The sequence below is a fragment of the Octopus sinensis genome, unplaced genomic scaffold (genome assembly GCF_006345805.1).
Source record: "Octopus sinensis unplaced genomic scaffold, ASM634580v1 Contig15751_ERROPOS400000, whole genome shotgun sequence".
Taxonomy (NCBI): Eukaryota; Metazoa; Mollusca; class Cephalopoda; order Octopoda; family Octopodidae; genus Octopus; species Octopus sinensis.
This window is the reverse complement of record NW_021833893.1, coordinates 65,631-85,000: the sequence shown is the minus strand read 5'-3', so window position 1 is coordinate 85,000 and position 19,370 is coordinate 65,631.

The following is a 19,370-nucleotide window of genomic DNA, read 5'->3' as shown; positions in this document are numbered from 1 at the left end:
ATGAAGTAGAGAGGGTATGTCATTGATGAGGTTGCGAATAGCGACGCAAGAATATTAACAGATTTAGCAGATTGATAGACAGAATGATTAATCAGATGATCGATTACTTAACTGGTCAAATATGAACTAATTCATTAATAATAATAGAAGTGAAATAGAACCAGTGCGTGCGTTTATTATTGACATAATGGCCTTCTCGAGATACAACGAATTTCTTACAACACATGTATTCAGATGTCTTACACGCCAAATACAAAAATAAAATACACACACACAAATGCAAGGAAAGAATAAAGGAAATAATTCTGTATATAAAACCACCATGTAATGCTCAGAATATGAGCTATAGGAAGACACAAAATTCAAATAATCGATAAACAGTTTCCCTTTATAATATCGAATACTTGGGGCCAATCTCATAAAACCGTAAAAATTATATATGCGTGTACAAGATTACATAAAAATACACAAATGCATAAAAATATACATATAAATACATATGAATATATTAAAATATACATGAATATATAACGAAAATATAAAATTTGATTATGTCCAACCAAGTCCAACCTATGTAAGATTAGTAAATTTATTATAGATAAAATTCTCCCATATGCTAAGGATGATGTAAATTTACCATTGTGGAACAGTACATGTGATGTCATCACTTGATTTTGTTCCTTAGACAATAAAAACAGAACCTATTTTTTATAATTTGACATCAGCAATTATTACCAATCCATATCACCTGATCTCTTGGATAAGGCTATAACTTTTACTCAAAACTTTAAGAATATTTCCTCATTAGAAAGAGATGTAATAATGACTGCTAGAAAGACCCTAATATCTTTTAGGAATAAGGATTGGACGCGCAATGACCTCCAGGACGATTTGGACGTAACAAGGGGATCTTCAGATTCCGCTCAGATTACTGACTTAGAGGGATTATTCTTACTTCCCAAAATTTATGAGAAATTCCCTTACATTAAAGGTAGCTTATATAGGTACGAAGCATTGTTTGCCATGTCTGGTCCCCCTCTGCAAACTGAAGATACAACAAAAACAGCTTTAATAAAATTCTTCAATGGGTGTAAATTGGATATAATATTTGAAAATATAGGCAAAACAAGTAAATTTTTTAGACGTTACTCTAAATTTAATTAATGGGTCATATTACCCTTATCATAAACCGAATAAAATGATAAAATATATTAATTGCCTATCAAATTACTCACCAAGTGTTATAAACGGGAAAATTAAAAGGGGCTCTATTTGAATATCAAATTTATCCACTAACGAACGAATATCTAGTAATCACGCACCCCTGTATAATACTGCGCTGAAGAATAGCGGTTTTGATAAGAATATTTATTACATACCAAACACAATACTTAAAAATAAATTAGATAAACTACTCCCAGATATGGCAAAATTCTATTGATGAACAATCTCGCCACAGATATAGAAGTTCTCACAGGCCCTTTAGTTATAATTATAGAAATAATGCAGCAGTATATAGACAAGTTAACAAGATTACCTCTAGAAAAAGGGAAATCTTATGGTTCACCCCCACCTTTCTCTCTTCAAATTAGAAACCTTCCCAAAAGTTTTTTCAAGATAATTGAAAAAAAACTTTCTTAAAGACCATAAATATCACCCTATTTTTAAAATTATATTCATCAGCACCAAATTTGGGTTCTATTATTGCAGCTAATAACAAACATAAGGTTTAAAATAATTCATGGTAAACATACCTTACCAAACCTAGTTTAGAGAATATGAATACTGAAACAGTAATAGAAAATAGAAGCAATAAATCGAAACCTATAAAGAAAATTTGTAATTGTCGTTCCTCTGAAGGCTGCCCCTTAAAAGGTTCCTGTTTAAGGGAAAATTTTGTATATAAATGTGAGATTGCTAACTCCAGTGAATCTAAGAAAATTTATATAGGAATTTCAGTTGATTTTAAGACGAGATATCGAGGACACGTAAATTCTTTTAAAAATCCTAAAACTGTGAATTCAACTGTACTATCTATATATGTAAACCAATTGAAACAACAAAATATTGGATATAAATTAGATTGGGTAATAATAACTGAAATAACCACATATGATACGAATTCAAACATCTGTAAGTTATGCACAAAAGAATCTATTAATATCCTTCGCACTAATAGGAAACTCCTACTAAATAAGATCTCTGAAGCACTAATATTTTGTAGGTATAAATACCTTTCAAGTTTTAAATTTTTTCGATCTAAATTATTAATAATAGCTAACTTGTATATAAATTTCAAACTAATAAATTCAACCCTAGTATATAATAAACTCGTTTTAAATGCATTAACTCCATGCAACCTATCTTGTAGTTCGTATTTATTTATTAGAGTTAGCTGCTGTCTTGTCCTTTCGACGCGCTATATGTTTTCAGGAGCTGGAGGTTTTTCATTGAGTTAAAGTGTGAGTTAAATTATTATTGGTAATACTGTTGTTCTAATTGTTTTGTGTCTAGCGATACTTTGTTTTGCTGCTTGTGGCAGCGTTGTTGACGCCTTTTCCTCTTGTTTGAAGGGGGAAACGTGATACGTAGAGGAAATATGATAGTTGATATCATCTGAAAAGGAATTGTTGAAGAGATTGAAGACTATTGACGAGGCAATGGAAGGGAAGAAGAATTTCAGAGGCAGCAAAAGAAAAAATGAAGATGTGTGTATTGAGAGAAAAGAACTGGAAAAATTCAAGATAATGCTAGAGGGAGAGGAATGATGTAAAGGTGTCCCCTCCCAGAGAGACTACTAAGCGAGTAATGGAGAGAACAATGATATACAGGACGTACTGCCTGAAATTGCAGAGAATCGAAATTGCAACTATGGCTCAAGTAGAAAAGGCGTTACGACCAATCTGGCAGGAAGTAAAGTACCTTGCCAGAGGCAGAAGATACGCAACGGTGGAGGTGCAGTTTGCGACGGAAGATTTAACCAAGCAGCTTTCCGTAACTTTCCTCAAAACAGACGTGGCCGTACTTCTACCCGTTTACCTGAGCAGACGTGCTTCCAGGTAAGGGTAGAAGAGATCCCTTCAGAAGTGAGTGTTGCCTGGCTGGTGGTCGCCATCCTGTTGTATTGCTGCACAGTATTTTCAAAGATAGACCTAGTAAGGGCTTATCATCAGATTCTTGTCAACCTGGACGATATACCGAAGACTGCTATCGTCACTTTATTCGGGTCCTTCGAATTCCTACCCATGCTTTTCGGACTTAGAAATGCGGCTAGTATGTTCCAGAGATTCATGGATGAAGTGACGCTTGGGTTGCATTTTGTTTGCATATATAGATGACCTGCTAATCGCTAGTTCTACTCCTGAAGAACATTCCAGCACTTAGCACTGCTCTTTCAGTGTTTAAGTACGTACCGGATGAAAATGAATCATCCTAAGTGTGTTTTCGGCTCCTCCTCTTTGGAATTTTGGGACATCTAATAGACAGCAACGGCATTCAACCGATTCATGAGAAAATCCAAGCTATGCAGAGTTTAGCTTCTCCAACTTCGCTGCGACAGTTTCACCATATTTTAGGATTGGTAAATTTTTACCGCAGGTTTATTCTAAATCGTGCTGAAAAATGAATTCCTTTAGCACAGATTTTATAGATGAGGAAAAGAAAAAAGATGAGGTTATCTTCCATACACTGTCGCATTGCAAGCTTTTCAATCAATGAAAGATGAATTAGGAAACTTGTCTCTGCTCGCTTATCCAGATGAAAGCGCTCGTCCGCCTCTCTCTGTTGATGCATCTGATACTGCAGTTGGTGCTGTTCTTCAACAATATTACCAAGATAGGAAGCAAGCTTTGACATTCTCCTCTCGACAGCTCAAGTCCACTGATTCCTCGTTACAGCACGTTTGGCAGGGAGCTATTAGCCATTTTCCTCGCTATGAAATATTTCTGTCATTTTCTCGAGGGCCGAGAATTCCCAATTTTCACTGATTATAAACTTCTAACGTTTGCTTTATCATGAAAGTCGGACAAGTACTCTCCAAGAGAAACTCGGCAACTGGATTTTATATGTTCGTCATTGAGCTGCATTTTAATGAACGAGTAGGTAGCGTCTGGTGACGTATAAGTGATTAAGTCTTAAATTCGCAGTTAGTGCAGAAGGAAGAGCGCTGTGCAAAATATGGAGTTGCTGCTGGGCTGACTGAATATTGGTGACAAGTAAATGAGGTTCGACCTGGGCAAACCACAATTCAACATCTCCAATGAACGCCAGTAAAGTAGAAGGATTCATCTTGCTGGAAAACTGTAGAGAATGCCGATAAAAATACTGTCACCGTGAGCGGGAAACAAAGCGAATTTAGGCACCAAAGTTGTACTGTCCAATGAGACTAGACATCAAGTGAAAACGGGAAAAAAACGGAGACGACTCGAAAAACATTTCTATACAGCTAATGTTAACAGGAACGTTCCGGAAAGAATTTGTGTATGTGGAGGCAACGAGCACGTGGAAGACAATGGATTTCGAACATCGTTTGAATACGAGGATTATCAGTTACGTGTTGTATATCATCTCTGAAAGCCAAAGTAACTATCATCAGTGGATGAGTCTTCTTATGTCGGGGGTTACCACTTTTAGCTTGACGGGTGTGTAGAAAAAGATGAACATTATTTTACCATAACAATTAAAATTTAATAGAAAGGATAGTGCAAACACTGCTTTTACATGTTGTTAGAAATCGGATGTCCTCGTGTCTTGGGTCTCTTTGAATGACCAGTAAAAGCTTCTTGGTCGCGGAGAAGATTATGAAAGTAACAGAAATATGTGTACATTAGAAAACATATCCGGTTCCCGGTTGGCACTTACTGTAATGAATTCGTAGTGACAACGATGACAAGAAATCGGCTTAGGCAGACATCGTTAGAATGACGGTAACGAACATGGTTCGTGACAGTAGGCAGAAATGAGCTGGTACTCGTTGTGTGTACCAAATTGGCAAAAGAGACAGAGAAAACGCCAAACACTGGAATATCTAGGTATCCGCTATCACGCCACTTGGTGGCCTATATCGTTGAAGGGATGTAATTCAGCTGCCTGCGAACATCTAGATTCTTTCCTCTCTTTTGTCAAATCTTTCCATCCTGCCCTCCACTTCTGCACTATTTCCGACACCTCAGTCGCCTTTCTCGATATTTCGGTCAGCATTCATCACCTAACTCTCACCACCTCCGTCTCCTACAAATACACAGACACACGCTCATACCTCAACTTTCCTTCCTCCCACCCTAAACACACCAAGCTCTCCATCTCCTATTCCCAATTCCTCGCATATCTTCCCTAAGCAACCCCTCCCCTCCTTCAAACGGGCCCACAACCTACGAGACCTCTTAGTCCAGAGCTTCTTCCCTAACCCAACCTCCCAACCTCCCAACCCGGCTCGTTCCCTTGCTCCTGCCCACGCTGCCGCATTTGCCCTTATTTCTCCAACACTACCCTCCTCACAGGCACCCACCATCGACCCTATCATATCACTGACTCCTTCACCTGCATTTCTAGCAACATCTTCTACTGCGTTTCCTGGTCCCTCTGTCCTTCTTAATACATCGGTCAAACGGGACGCCGCTTGGCTGACCGGTTCGCGGAACACCTCCAAGATATCAGACTCGGCAACGACACACCGATCTCGCGCCATTTTCGCTCTTTCGGTCATTCTTTACAACACCTGTCTGTGTTCGGATTGTCCCTGCACAGGGGCCATCCGGACTCCCGTCTTCGCCGTGAGCAGGGATTAATCTTCTCTCTTCGCTCCTTTGCGTCACATGGGCTCAACTCTCCTCCTTCTCCATCTAACCCTCCTCCTTTCTTCACTCTTCCTCTCAAACCTACTTCCTCCCACCCACCTCTCCTCTCTTGCTCTGACACCTACTTCCTCTCTTCACTCTTACCCACCTTCTCCCTTCTACCCTCTCACTTCATCGTCACCCTTCCCTCGTTACCCAACCCCTACACAATTTCAACCCCACCATCCCTATACATCCCATCCCACTCCCACCCCATCCCTTGCTTCCCCCACTCTCACCTCCCCAACACCCACACACACCCACACACCACACCACACCATCACACCACACACCACCACACCACACACCACCATACCACATCACACCACCCTGCACACACTAGCACTGACCACTTCCCAGCATCTAGACCATCATCCACACACCTACACATGCACATACGCATGCGTCAAGGTCACCAGCTCCCTTCCACACGAATATACACGTTCTCACATACACACGCACGCACACCTTCGTTATGGGATTACCATTACTTTATTATCTCTCCTTCTTCCTAGCTCTCCTGTGTGACCCCTCTGTCCGGCATTCGCCATTACAGATCGCTAGCCACAAAACCTTTTCTATTTATTTCTGTGTTCCTTTCTGCCGAAGAGCGTAGGCTCGAAACATAAAAGACTTTCTTACTTCCCGACCGTTAAACTAATACTTCTGTTTGTTGTTTACACACTCGTCTTCGTCCTTCTTTTTTTTTTTGTAAATTCTCATTATATGTATATATATATATATACACCTCGGCATGCACACACGCTTGTGTATAAATAAATATCACATGACCTTTAGCATTCATTATATATTACCCTCTCTACAATGACATCATCAAATACAAAAACAAATTTGAATAATCAAACACTATCCGTCACAAATGCATATCTACCTATGTGTGTGTGAGTATGTGTGCGCGCACACGCGTGTATCACACATTCATACATACATACATACACGCACGCACACACATACATACATACATACATACATATACATACATACATACATACATACATACATACATACTACATACATACATACATATATATGCCCTTATACATAAACACATTCGCGTGTATGTATTAAAGATAGAATGAGAAATAGTAAGAGAAAGAGACATATGTACTAGAGCATAGTTAGTAATGTTTTTAATGAATACAAACACGCGCCAACCTTTCATAATTAGAAATGGTAGACGACTTTACACATATTGACTCATCGGTATAAATAAATCGACGCTACAAGACGAACGGATGTTTATTTTACCCAGTACTCGCCTAAACTTGCAAAAAGAATCGGTGATAAATAAAGGGAAATTCATAAGGATTAGGTAGAACAGGAAGTACATTAGGCATGCATAAAAAAATAGTTTTGCAGACAAAGCTTGAAGGGGGAGAAGACACGTTATCAAACTGGGGGTTTAGTGTTATTTGAACATTTATCTTCAACAAAATTTTATGACTCTAGATCATTGTCAAGAAGTCGACTATTCACCATCTAGCTATTTATACCTATCTGAATAATCTAATGTTTGTCAGTAAATAAGTACAATGAAGACATGCTGTTTATCACTGGAATTGGTAAGAGTACAGTCCTAAGGCTCTGTTAAAGAAGAGAGTGGTAGTTATTTTTATACCAAACCAGAAACCTATCCCAAATGTTTGCTTGGTGTTTAATGACCAGCTATAGTAGTTAAACCAAGTGATATATTAAGTCTAGAGCTGTGTAATTCATCATTTGCAGTGCTGCATTCAAATATTCTTTTGACAAAATGCATCACATTAACACTGTTTCAATTGGTATCCTTCCTTAGTAGTATTTTTCGTAGTTATTTTATATTACGATTTTATACACAAAGATTTTATACACAAAGATATGAAATAAATTCAATTTCGAAAGGGTGTAAAAGTATTACAGTTGTATTAAAAATGTTTATTTCTCCCATGAAATCGTTTACTTCAACTTACTTTGTTCACTTATCAGATATCTTGAGATTGTTTATCAGTATTATCACTAGCTCATATCGCCTAATATACCCAAAGTTCAAATCAATCTCATAGATGGTCACACCCATGGACGTGTCAGAGTCACTGAACAGTTAATGCTGTTGACACTTTCTGTTCCCTCCTCCGGTTAGGCTGTTAGCTCCTGTCCCGATTAAACCCTGTGGCAACTTTCATTAATGAGATTGCGATAAACAGACCTGCTGAAATCTGTTCAGGAAGTCCTTGAATGAGATACAATGTCCTATAATTGTTGCGCTTCAGTAAGATCGCACTTCATCGGATGGAATCACACATATATGTGTTTGCCGGTGCGTGTATGTGTGCACACATGTGTGGTGTGAACGTGTGTGCGTATGATGGATACTGACATCAGCAAAAAAACGGTGCTCTTCGAAGAAACATCTCAGCTTTACAGACACTTCTTTGATGAACTATATATAGTGTTTGGCCCGTTGGAAACTTTAACCATGGTATTGATTCCAAACTGCGATATAAATTAGGAATAATGGCAATGGATATGTGCACACAACGTGTAAGCGATAGAGACGTGTATGCATAAAAAGAGTAGAAGCGAGCGAGAGGTAGAGACAGATAAACACAAATAAATGGTGTCTAATATACAAGCAGGCAGATGAACAGGCAGACAGACAAGGAAGCTGGTAGGCAGATATATCTATGACTAACTATTATGAACCGATCTCAAATCTCACTTCCCTGGAGATGTTTGTTTATAAATCTTGATAGTTTTGTAGCGAATTTCCTTTTCCTGCTACCTGAATTCTAAATCATCTCCTCATTGCTTAATTAAATCATTATGGCACAACATCCAGGCATCGTAATATAGTTCCAGGAGAAGAATAAGTTTTTGCATGTATGTGCAAATTTACCAGGCGCATTCAAATGTTGACATAATTGTTATTTTAAATATTAGAGTACACTATATACCAAACTATTTAACCTTTTAAGACGGTTTATGAAAAATAGTCTCGAACGCTGTGGTTTATGTTTGTCATCTGTTTTTGACAGCTGTCACTGAACAAAGAGAAGTCAACAATGCTGTAGCAACAGGTACGTAGCCAACCGAGTGCAACAGGGGCGGTGGGGGCTATCTTGATAGCTGGGGTGCTGAAGGGAACTCTAAAAATCGTACTGTTTATAAAATTTGATTACGTGTACCAAGAAAATTCACAACGCAAAATAATAAAATCAGGTTATATTTATTTTATACAACTGCAATCTACTGCAACTCAATGCAAAAAAAAAAATTTAAGAAAATCGTCCTTGTCTATAATTGATTTGTATTTACTAAGAGAAGCAAGTAATACGAGGTTTGATTTTCGCAGGTGTTTCATTTTACGTCGAAAGGGAGTCATAATTCGAGTTAGCGTCAAAAACGATGACTCCATGTGGCTGTGCTAGACCCAAATGTTAATGCTACACCATACAATAGATAAACATTTGGAAAGGCATCCTGTACGATACGTAAAGATCCAAAAATCTCCAGTAGTGTCATCATATTTTGTTTGGAAATGTATGCTTTAGCTACAATAAGTTCAGACAGCAAGGCTGATTTATCGCAATTAACTAAATTGCTCAAAGGTTTTAAAGTATAAAACTCCAAAAATATCTCGGAGATTGGTAGCAGACTTGCCAAGGAAGAATATATGCTGTCATTTTGCTCTAAAAATCTATTATCTAGCTCTCCCAAGCTTTCATCGATGATGGCGAAATAAATTTTCCGGTGAAAGATTATCCACTCATCTTGTGATGGAACCAGGATTTCAACAGCATAATTTGAAAAACGTTGGGACCCGCAAGCTTTTCCATGCATGCGTTCCTCAATAGCATTAAATTGACTCATTTGTTTCAGAATCTCATCAAATATTAAAGAGTCCCTTAGTTTGGTTATTTCACACTTGGCAATCTGAAGATGCCCAAGGTCATACTGTATATCACAATTGTGACTCCGAAGCTGTTTGTCTACTGCCCTAATTATATACAAAATAATACCAAGAACAAGGGATAGAAAAACAGACCTTTCGGAACGAACTTGATGTAAAATTCAATGCACGTTTTTGAATCTGATGGATCTGTGCGCTCGGTTAGCAAACCAACAATCTTGGAGTGATTTTCTGTTACAGTAGGAATAACACTGAAATGACTTGACTACCTATGCTCCATAAGAAGTGGCGATTTTGAATCCTTTACAGAGACTTGGCTGTTTAATAAATATGAAGAATATTAGCGGTGTCGAAGAACGTAGCTAACCCCAGAATCCGCTTTATTGTATTAACCAATTTCTGACTGGTGGTAATAAAATGACATGTTAATTTTCATCTCTGTTCATATACGTGTGTGTGTGTGTTTGTGTGTGTGTACGTTACTAGTACCATAAATCTCTCTCTCCCTTCCTCCATCCCTCTCCATCTCTCTCTCTCTCTCTCTCTCTCTCTCTCTATATATATATATATATATATATATATATATATATATATATATATATATATATACATATATATACAACTTATAAATAAGGGCAAACGAAAAAATTTCTAATGCCAAATATGCCGAAATTAGACACCCTGTCCATAACCATATAATTTTTCACTGTAAGCAAGCTACACAAAAAAAGTCGACAGAAATCTCTAAAAAATTCCATTATTACCATATCGGACCGATTAAATGGTTATGGACAGGGTGTCTAATTTCGGCATGTTTGGCATTAGAATTTTTTTCGTTTGCCCTTATTTATTAAGTTGTTTATAAATTTAACCTTTAAAGGTATTTTTTAATATGCTGGCCATTGATAAAATTTTTTTTCGAAAAAATTTTATCCCACATTAAATATAAATATATATATGTATATGTATATATATGCATGCATGCATGTATGTATGTATGTATGTATGTATGTATGTATGTATGTATGTATGTATGTATGTATGTATGTATGTGTGTGTATGTATGTATGTATGTGTATGTATGTATGCATGTATGTACGTATATATGTATGTATGTATGTATGTATGTATGTATGTATGTGTATATACGCACACACTCAAACATATGTGTACCTAGAAGATTTTTGTTGCTAACGATAAAGTAGTCAATGCTTTTTTAGACACCCGTACACATAAATCTGTCTCCAGTTTATTTCTCCATAAGCAATTAAGATGGCATTGCTTTCAGTGCTGACCAGTTCTATAGAACACGCGCGCGCGCGCACACGCACACACACACACACATACGGACACATACGGACACATATGCGCGCGCGCGAGCTTGTAATTACCCACATGTTTTCACATACCACTAAATCAAAGGAAATAAATCTATTGCCTCTTTAGCGACCTCAGATCTTATGAATATGATGTTGTCCCTAAAGTGTTTCTTGTTAAAAAAGTATTGTTGTTTTTCAACTCTACAACAAACACTTACTGCATTCTTCTTGCAAGAGTGAATAACACAAATTCTCAAACTGGAGGGGTTGAAATTCTAACTGGAAGAGGGGCGGGGTTAAGCACGCTATAGCACCCCTGTAGTTACGTGCCTAAGTAGCAAGCTGGTTTGGGCACACATTGCAATTAATTATAGGATCTCTGTCAATTTTCGTTAATGTAAGAATTATTGTAAAAATGTCTTCACTTGGGCGACCCGAGGTTTTAAGAGAAATAATATTCTTAGTTTTGCTTCATACAAAGAAATATATATACACCGAGACAACAGAGGTCGCCCTGTAGCAGGAATATTTAGCAATCGAACACAGATGTAATATAAAAAACCACCACCACTTTAGCAACAGAGTACTGACAGCACACGGAAGACATCAGACAGGACACAGAAAACATCAACAAACAACAGCAGCTGAGCAGAGCACTGTGAAAACTCAGAAACAATGAACGGATGGCGTCAGCAACACATAATGACCAGCTAACGTCTATCACATCAATCCAAGTACAATCATTTTTGGACTATCTCGAAGTAACGACAAAATCTTTTTGTGTGCGATAAGTATAAATATTTTTTTGCATCAGAAATCTGAAACAGATTTCAGTATTCTTTATCGTAACGCACCATATTTCAAAATGCTTTTACAGTTCCAGTGCTAGTACCAACATTTAGAATAATAGACTGGAGACTTGACGAAATCCGTAACCTGGACATCAAAACTAGAACGGTGCCGACCATCACTGTCAACTTCCACATCAACAGAGACACCGAGAGGATCAATGTGAGACGAAGAGATGGCGGTAGAGGAATAAGATGGGTACAAACATCCTGTGGATGTTGCATTGTATCACTCAGACATCTGCTGAAAGAGGATAACAATAGCATTGACAGGATCTATGGCCGATACATTACATCCCACCTAGAAGGATATGCATTTGGTATCCAAGGACAGGAGATATCTACTAAATACTTAATAAAGAAGGGAGTCAAAAATACCACCAAACATTCACGTCATGATAGAAAGTGTGTCAGCTCTGCTATACCAGTCTGCAAGATATCACCCACATCATCAGTAGTAGCTGTCCCAAAATGCCTACAAAACACTAACTGCCCACAAGACATGATATAGTTGCGAAGAATATTTACAATGCTGTCTGCAGAAAGGATGGTCCTGAGGTATACATCAAATGTATGTCAGAACCAGCAGGTATTCATACCTTTAAAAACAAGGAATACTGGTAGAACACTTCAATAAAAACATCAATTCGGTGCACACATAAGATACCCGATATTGTTCTATGGGACAGGAAACAAAAGCCATGCACTGTTGTAGAAGTCAGTTGCCCAGCGGCTGTACAATCAAAAGTCCAGGAAAACGAGAACATTTATGGCAAATTAATACGGAACATACACAACACTTGTACTCTGACTGTGAATTCCCACTTGTACCTATCATCACAAGTGCATTAGGTTATGTACAAGCATATTTGCTCAGGGAACAATAGTCATGCATTTTTGAAGAGATTAGCTCCCCTGCAAATGTGAATCTCATCAGTAATTGGGGAAAAGGAGAACATCTATGGAGAACTGACAGTTACGGCTCTTATATCAACGCTACAGATTTTCATTTGTTATAATTGTAGGTCCACTGAAAGCAGCGAGCTGGCAGAATCGTTAGCACGCCGGGCGAAATGCATAGCCGTATTTCGTCTGCCGTTACGTTCTGAGTTCAAATTTCGCCGAGGTTGACTTTGCCTTTCATCCTTTCGGGGTCGATAAATTAAGTACCAGTTACGCACTGAGGTCGATATAATCGACTTAATCCGTTTGTCTGTCCTTGTTTGTCCCCTCTGTGTTTAGCCCCTTGTTGGTAGTAAAGAAATAGATATTTCGCCCATCGCTACGTTCTAAGTTCAAATTCCGTCGAGGTCGACTTTGCCATTCATCTTTTCGGGGTCGATAAATTAAGTACCAGTGAAACACTGGGGTCGATATAATCGACTAGTCCCCTCCACCACAAACCTGAGGCCATGTGCCTCCAGTAGAAAGGATTATTGTAGGTCCACTTAATATACATGGAAAACTAGAAATGCTGATTCACATTTTCATGATACAAAGGAGCATAGAAATTTTGTGAAACATTTCCGGGATTCCCCACTTGAGATTCCTTGGTGAACATATGCACACTGTATAAATATATATACAACCCTCATTTTGATTTTAATTTTAAATTAATATGTTCTCAAACCGGCGTAAACTACTGCAGTGAATTATTTGTGGAGTATTTATTTCCGGTAATTTGGCGCGCAGAATGAGGACAGTTGAATATAACTGTGAATATAATGGGCCGAGCTGCTCGTATTTTTTACTTCGTGTTGATATCTGGCGTGTAGCTTGACAAATTATATCTTATGACGGACCTCACTGAGGAGCTGTAGATTAATTGTGTAAGTAAAATTGCATAATTTATTAACAGTGAAACAATTGTATGGGGTTAATCTATATTTTTGTTATTTTTCATTTGTACAGCTCGCTTACGTTCATGGTGTGCTAAATTTTTCTGGTGTAGAATTCAATACATGTATGCTTCTGAACGAAGAGTTAGTAGAGTAACAAGCGGTAATAAGAGATGATAAAGGAATGAGCGATTATCTAATGAACTTCATTAGCTTACAGCTGTTCACACTATAAGATTCAGTGGACTCATTGTTGAATGCTGAGTAACGCCTTACAGTTTCATCGGATCCTCAAACATGAAGTGCAATATATTTGAGAAAACAAACACATTTAAGCATATATACAGGAAAGTAGTACCAAAGAGAAAGCATATATTTGAGGGATGAAATACAAGGGTACCTCCCGTAATTAGAATAAAATTAATTCTAAGATGTATATATTGATACATATAGCCAGATGTAGAGAAATATCGAGTAGAACAATCAGTAAGAATATACGTATACACAGAGGCACACACACACACACACACACACACACACACACACATATATATATATATATATATATATATATATATATATATATATATATATATATCAATATATCAGGTTGAGTAAAAAGTAAGCAACGTTTTGAGCCATGAAGAATTTGTACCAGATGTTTGCAGAGTTTTGGATTGTTTAAAAGCATTCTTGCAATTGTCTGATAATACAGACATAGACTTGCCCAAATGCATCAATAAATTAACATTGATATTTTTTTCACCGTTGTTACGATTATCTGAAATGAAACTGTGAAAGCGCGATATACGAGCAATTTTTTTAGTCAACTTCTAAAGAGGACGTAAAGCAGCTGAAACTGCTCATGATATCAACGAAACGTTTGGTGAGGAAATGACCAGTGAGTGGTCAGCTCAAAAATGATTTAAACGATTTCACAGTGGAGATCTGAGCCTTGAAGATCGTCAGAGTAGTGGACGCCCATGTATCATCGATGACAGTCAATTAAAGGCTGTCATTGCGAAAGATCCACGTAAAACCAATCGAGAATTGGCAAAAGAACTTCAAGTTAGACAGAAAACTGCATGCAATCGGAAAATCAAAAAAGCTCGACAAATGGGAACCACACGATTAGAATGAAAATAGAAAGTGCGCAGATATGAAATTTGCTCGTTGCTTCAGACTGTTCCATTTCTCAACCGAATTGTAATTTGCAATAAAATTCTGTCAATAGTAAAAAACATTCTTCGCAGTGGTTGGACCAAAATGAAGCACCAAAAACCTTCCCTAAACCTGAGCTCTTCAAAAAGAAGGTTATGGTGACTCCTTGACTCTTTGGTGGTGTACTGCTGGACTCATCCACTATAGATTCTTAAAACCCGGAAAAACCATTACTGCAGAAACATATTGTCGTGAAATTCCCAAAATAAAAGAAAAACTGCAACTTCCTCCGTCCTGGACTAGTCAACAGAAGAGGGCCAATCATTCTTCATGACAATGCTTGACCACACGTTCCACTAATGACACTCCAGAAGTTGAAGGAACTTGGCTTCGAAGTTCTTCGCCATCCAACATATTCCCCAGACCATTCTCCAACCAACTACCACCATTTCAACCACCTTGATGGTTCCCTACGAGAGCAGTTAAAAAGATCAAACGATGCCAAAAGTGCGTTCAAAGAGTTCATCAGCTCCAGAACTCTTTTTATGTTACCAGAATAAACAAACTTGTAACTTGTGGGCAAAAAGGTGTTGATTGTAATGGTACTTACTTTGATGAATAAAATTTCCGCATTGTTGAAATATGTGATGAATTTCATATTTCAAAATGTTGCTTACTTTTTACCCAGCTTGATACATCAGCTAGTACGATCAGAAGTAGGAGCGAAAAGGTTAGAAAACAAACATAAAGGTCGTAATTGTGGAGGTTATAATGCCTCTTCTAATAAGGACGAAACTGCTTGGTTTATTATTCCACTTGCTAAGGAGATTATGGGTAATTTGGTCGGTGCGTTATACAAACTATTTTCCAAATATTTTACAAAAGAAAATAGATACTATGATGTTATTAACTCTAAGCTCTTTAGAATTGTTCTTTCTGCAGCTAATAATTTATATCCGATTACATCCTTGATTAACGAGAGAAAATTGTATTATTTTTATAATAATTGTAACGGTAGTAAACACCGTTCTATTAATACCATTGGAATAAACGTAAGAACGGAGAGTGAACGTCGGACATCTAATGTCCAAAGGGAGGCTACTCGAGTAAAATCCCATCCAAACCTCTTGAATGTGTGTAAAACTATAAACAATAAAAATCTAATTTGTAACGTTGAGAAACAAAATAATAATGTGAGGAATAATAGTCTTTGTGACTGCACGGTTAAAAGTAAATGTTTGTTTAACAATTATTGTAAACGAAAAAATGTTGTTTACAGGTGGAAGGTGTATTCTGAAGGTAGAAATTACGTTTATATTGATGCTACGCAAAATTTTATTAAAAAAACGTATTTCTAACCATATTTACACCTTTAATAATAGAAATAGGTTTACTTCCAGTAGCCTTAGTAAATTTATTTTGGAATTAAAAGATACCAAAAAAGCTTTTCGGTAGAGTGGGAAATTATAAACAGGGCTACTACTTATAAACCTGGAAAGTCTTTCTGCTTCTTTTGTTTAGAAGGGCTGTATTTGATTTGATTTTCTAGAAGACGTCTATTAAATACTAAAATGGAAATGGGATTTTCTTGTGTCCATGCATCAAAATGGACATTTAGGAACTATAATTAAGTTTGTAGTAATCATTGATAATTGCTTATATTAAAGATATTACATTTAAATATAAATATATATATACATATGTGTGTATATATGTGTGTGTATATATATGTATATATATATATATATATATATATATATGTATATATATGTATGTGTGTGTGCAGATTTCCTATGGGTAAAATCTGGCAATATGTGGGTTCTGTTTGTGTTTACTTGATACGTATACACTGTGTATTTGAGTAAACATTGATTGACATGGCAATTTTGGATGGAGTCGGGTGGATTTTAATATGACATGTATTGTTAATTTGTAGTTTTATTCACATGCTCGACGAATTGACGTGTCTAGCTGCTCTCTCCTTAACAATTAATCTACAACGTTCTCACCTATTCACTAGTTTCATCTACCATTCTTTTTCTCTCGATAATGTCTATATCTTAACTGTCATAAAGCCATCAATGAACTATTCTGTGTCATACTGGCACGAGCAAGAATGTGTTGAACATATTTATTTTTGTATAATAGGGCAATGAGGGTTTCTACGGAACGCTTGCGTTAAGAAAAAACTAACATTTCTGAGTTTGTCGTAGGTTAGCCTACACGTTGTTAAATAACTCCCTTTTGAAATTCTCACTAATGATATAGCGAATTCACTGGTTTCGGTATATACAAATTAACAAATTGTGTATGGAAACAGCTTTAGGTAGGAACTTCTATGTATGATTTTGAAAATCTTGAAGTAGAAACATCTGTAATTTTTTGTTCATTTTCATCATTTAGAAAGGTTTATATATATATATATATATATATATATAATATATATATATATATATATATATATATATATACATACCTCTCTAAGTGCCCAATAAAGTATATATATATACTTTATTGGGCATTTACCAGAGGCACCTTCACATATATGCCTACATATACACACATAAATACACGTATACACATATATACAATATATACATACACACACGCACACATACATACAGACACGCAAAAAAATTCATACTATACAACACACACCTTCACTCAGTCTCTCTTTCTTTCTCTCTCACACACCCATCCATTTCATATACACCTACATCTTTCACTTTCTGCTCTCACCTCAAAGCAAATAACGCCTTTTCACTTTCTCCTCTCTTTCAATTTCTGCTCTCTTCAAAGAATAAAGAAATTATTACAAATTTTTTACGGAAATTAACGAACAGTCATATGATCCCATATGATCGAGTTGACAACTTTGCTTCTTCAAACGAAAGTTTTCCATAAAATAACTTTCTTTCGCATACACATGCACATACACACTCTAGGTAAAACTTCTATACGAATTATGCTATTTCTTGCTGTGCGTACGCACAAATTTACAGCTCAAGTCTAGTTGAAATGATCTTTTTCTTTTGTGTAATTTGTGTTTGTGATGAGCGCCTTTAAAAACCTGATCTTCGATATAAACTTAAAAGGAGTTTTTCCCAGAAATCCTGTCCTTTACCTCTTCTTTCTAGATGTCCGAGGTGACATTTGCGTCCCCCGCTATATTTTTCCTAATTTTTTTTTCCGATTCCTATGTTTGTGACACAGGATATTAGGATTTCACCCACAAAACGCGTTCTCAATATTTTAATTTTCTCCCTCTCCCCACCAAATAAATTTTTTACTTTTTCCAATTTTTTTCTTGGTAATCCATGGAGAAAAAACAGAGAGTACTAATCTTTAAGAATTTTACCCATCTCCTCACCACTTTCAAAAAGCTACAAACTCTTAATGTTTCACTTTTAGCTTTTTGGAAAGCGGGGAAGTTTCAGTAAATTTTTCGCGTGGAATCAACCATCCCCCGGAATAACTGGAGAATTTTCTTTTCGTTGAATGAATTACTATGAGCTCCTAGTATGTCACAAAACCCTTTTTTGTTTGTCCGGAAGACGGGGGTGGGGTGGAACACGCAGAAATTCCACCCCTCCCCCTTCCCGCGATCATTGGAAAATGCTTTCTTTTTCGTTTAATGAATTACGGTGACCTCCCAATATGCCACAAAGCACTTTTTGTCCGGAAAACGGAGTGTGGGTGGAGTAGAACCCTCGGAAATTTCACAGGGAAATTTCATCCCTCCCCTCAATTTCAGAGGGACGATTTTTTGGCAAATTTTTACACGTGGGTCAGTGCTTGTCGGTAAGGGAACGAACGCTTCCTGTTGTAACGCTTGGCCTTTTAGAAATAACAGCCAAATCTCCCTAGCTACAGTGCACTTGTCTTTGTTGAGCAACACGTACTCATAACGTATTCTTTCGTTATCTTTTGTGTGTGCATATGTGTGTATTTATGTATGTATATATGTGTGTGTATACATGTGTATATATACATATATATATGTGTATATATATATGTGTGCGTATATGTATGTGTGTGTATATGTATGTGTGTATATATATACGTGTGTGTATATATGTGTGTGTAAATATGTGTATATATATATGTGTGTGTGTACATATATGTGTGTTTAGGTATATATGTGTGTATATATATATGTGTGTGTGTATATTGTGTGTATATATGTATGTATGTGTATATGTGTGTATATATGTGTGCGTGTGTGTATATATATGTATATATGTGTGTGTGTGTGTGTGTGTGTGTGTGTGTGTGTGTGTGTGTGTCGATAACAATGTCCTATTTCTGACACAATGGAACTACCTTTTGGTTAAATCTCTAATTTTTACAAGTGCACATTCACCATTTTTTTTTTTTGCATATTCGTAATCTCCAATATCTAATTACAGCCTAGGAATCCGAAGAAATATATTTGAAGGTGAGGTGCGAAACTGCATTAG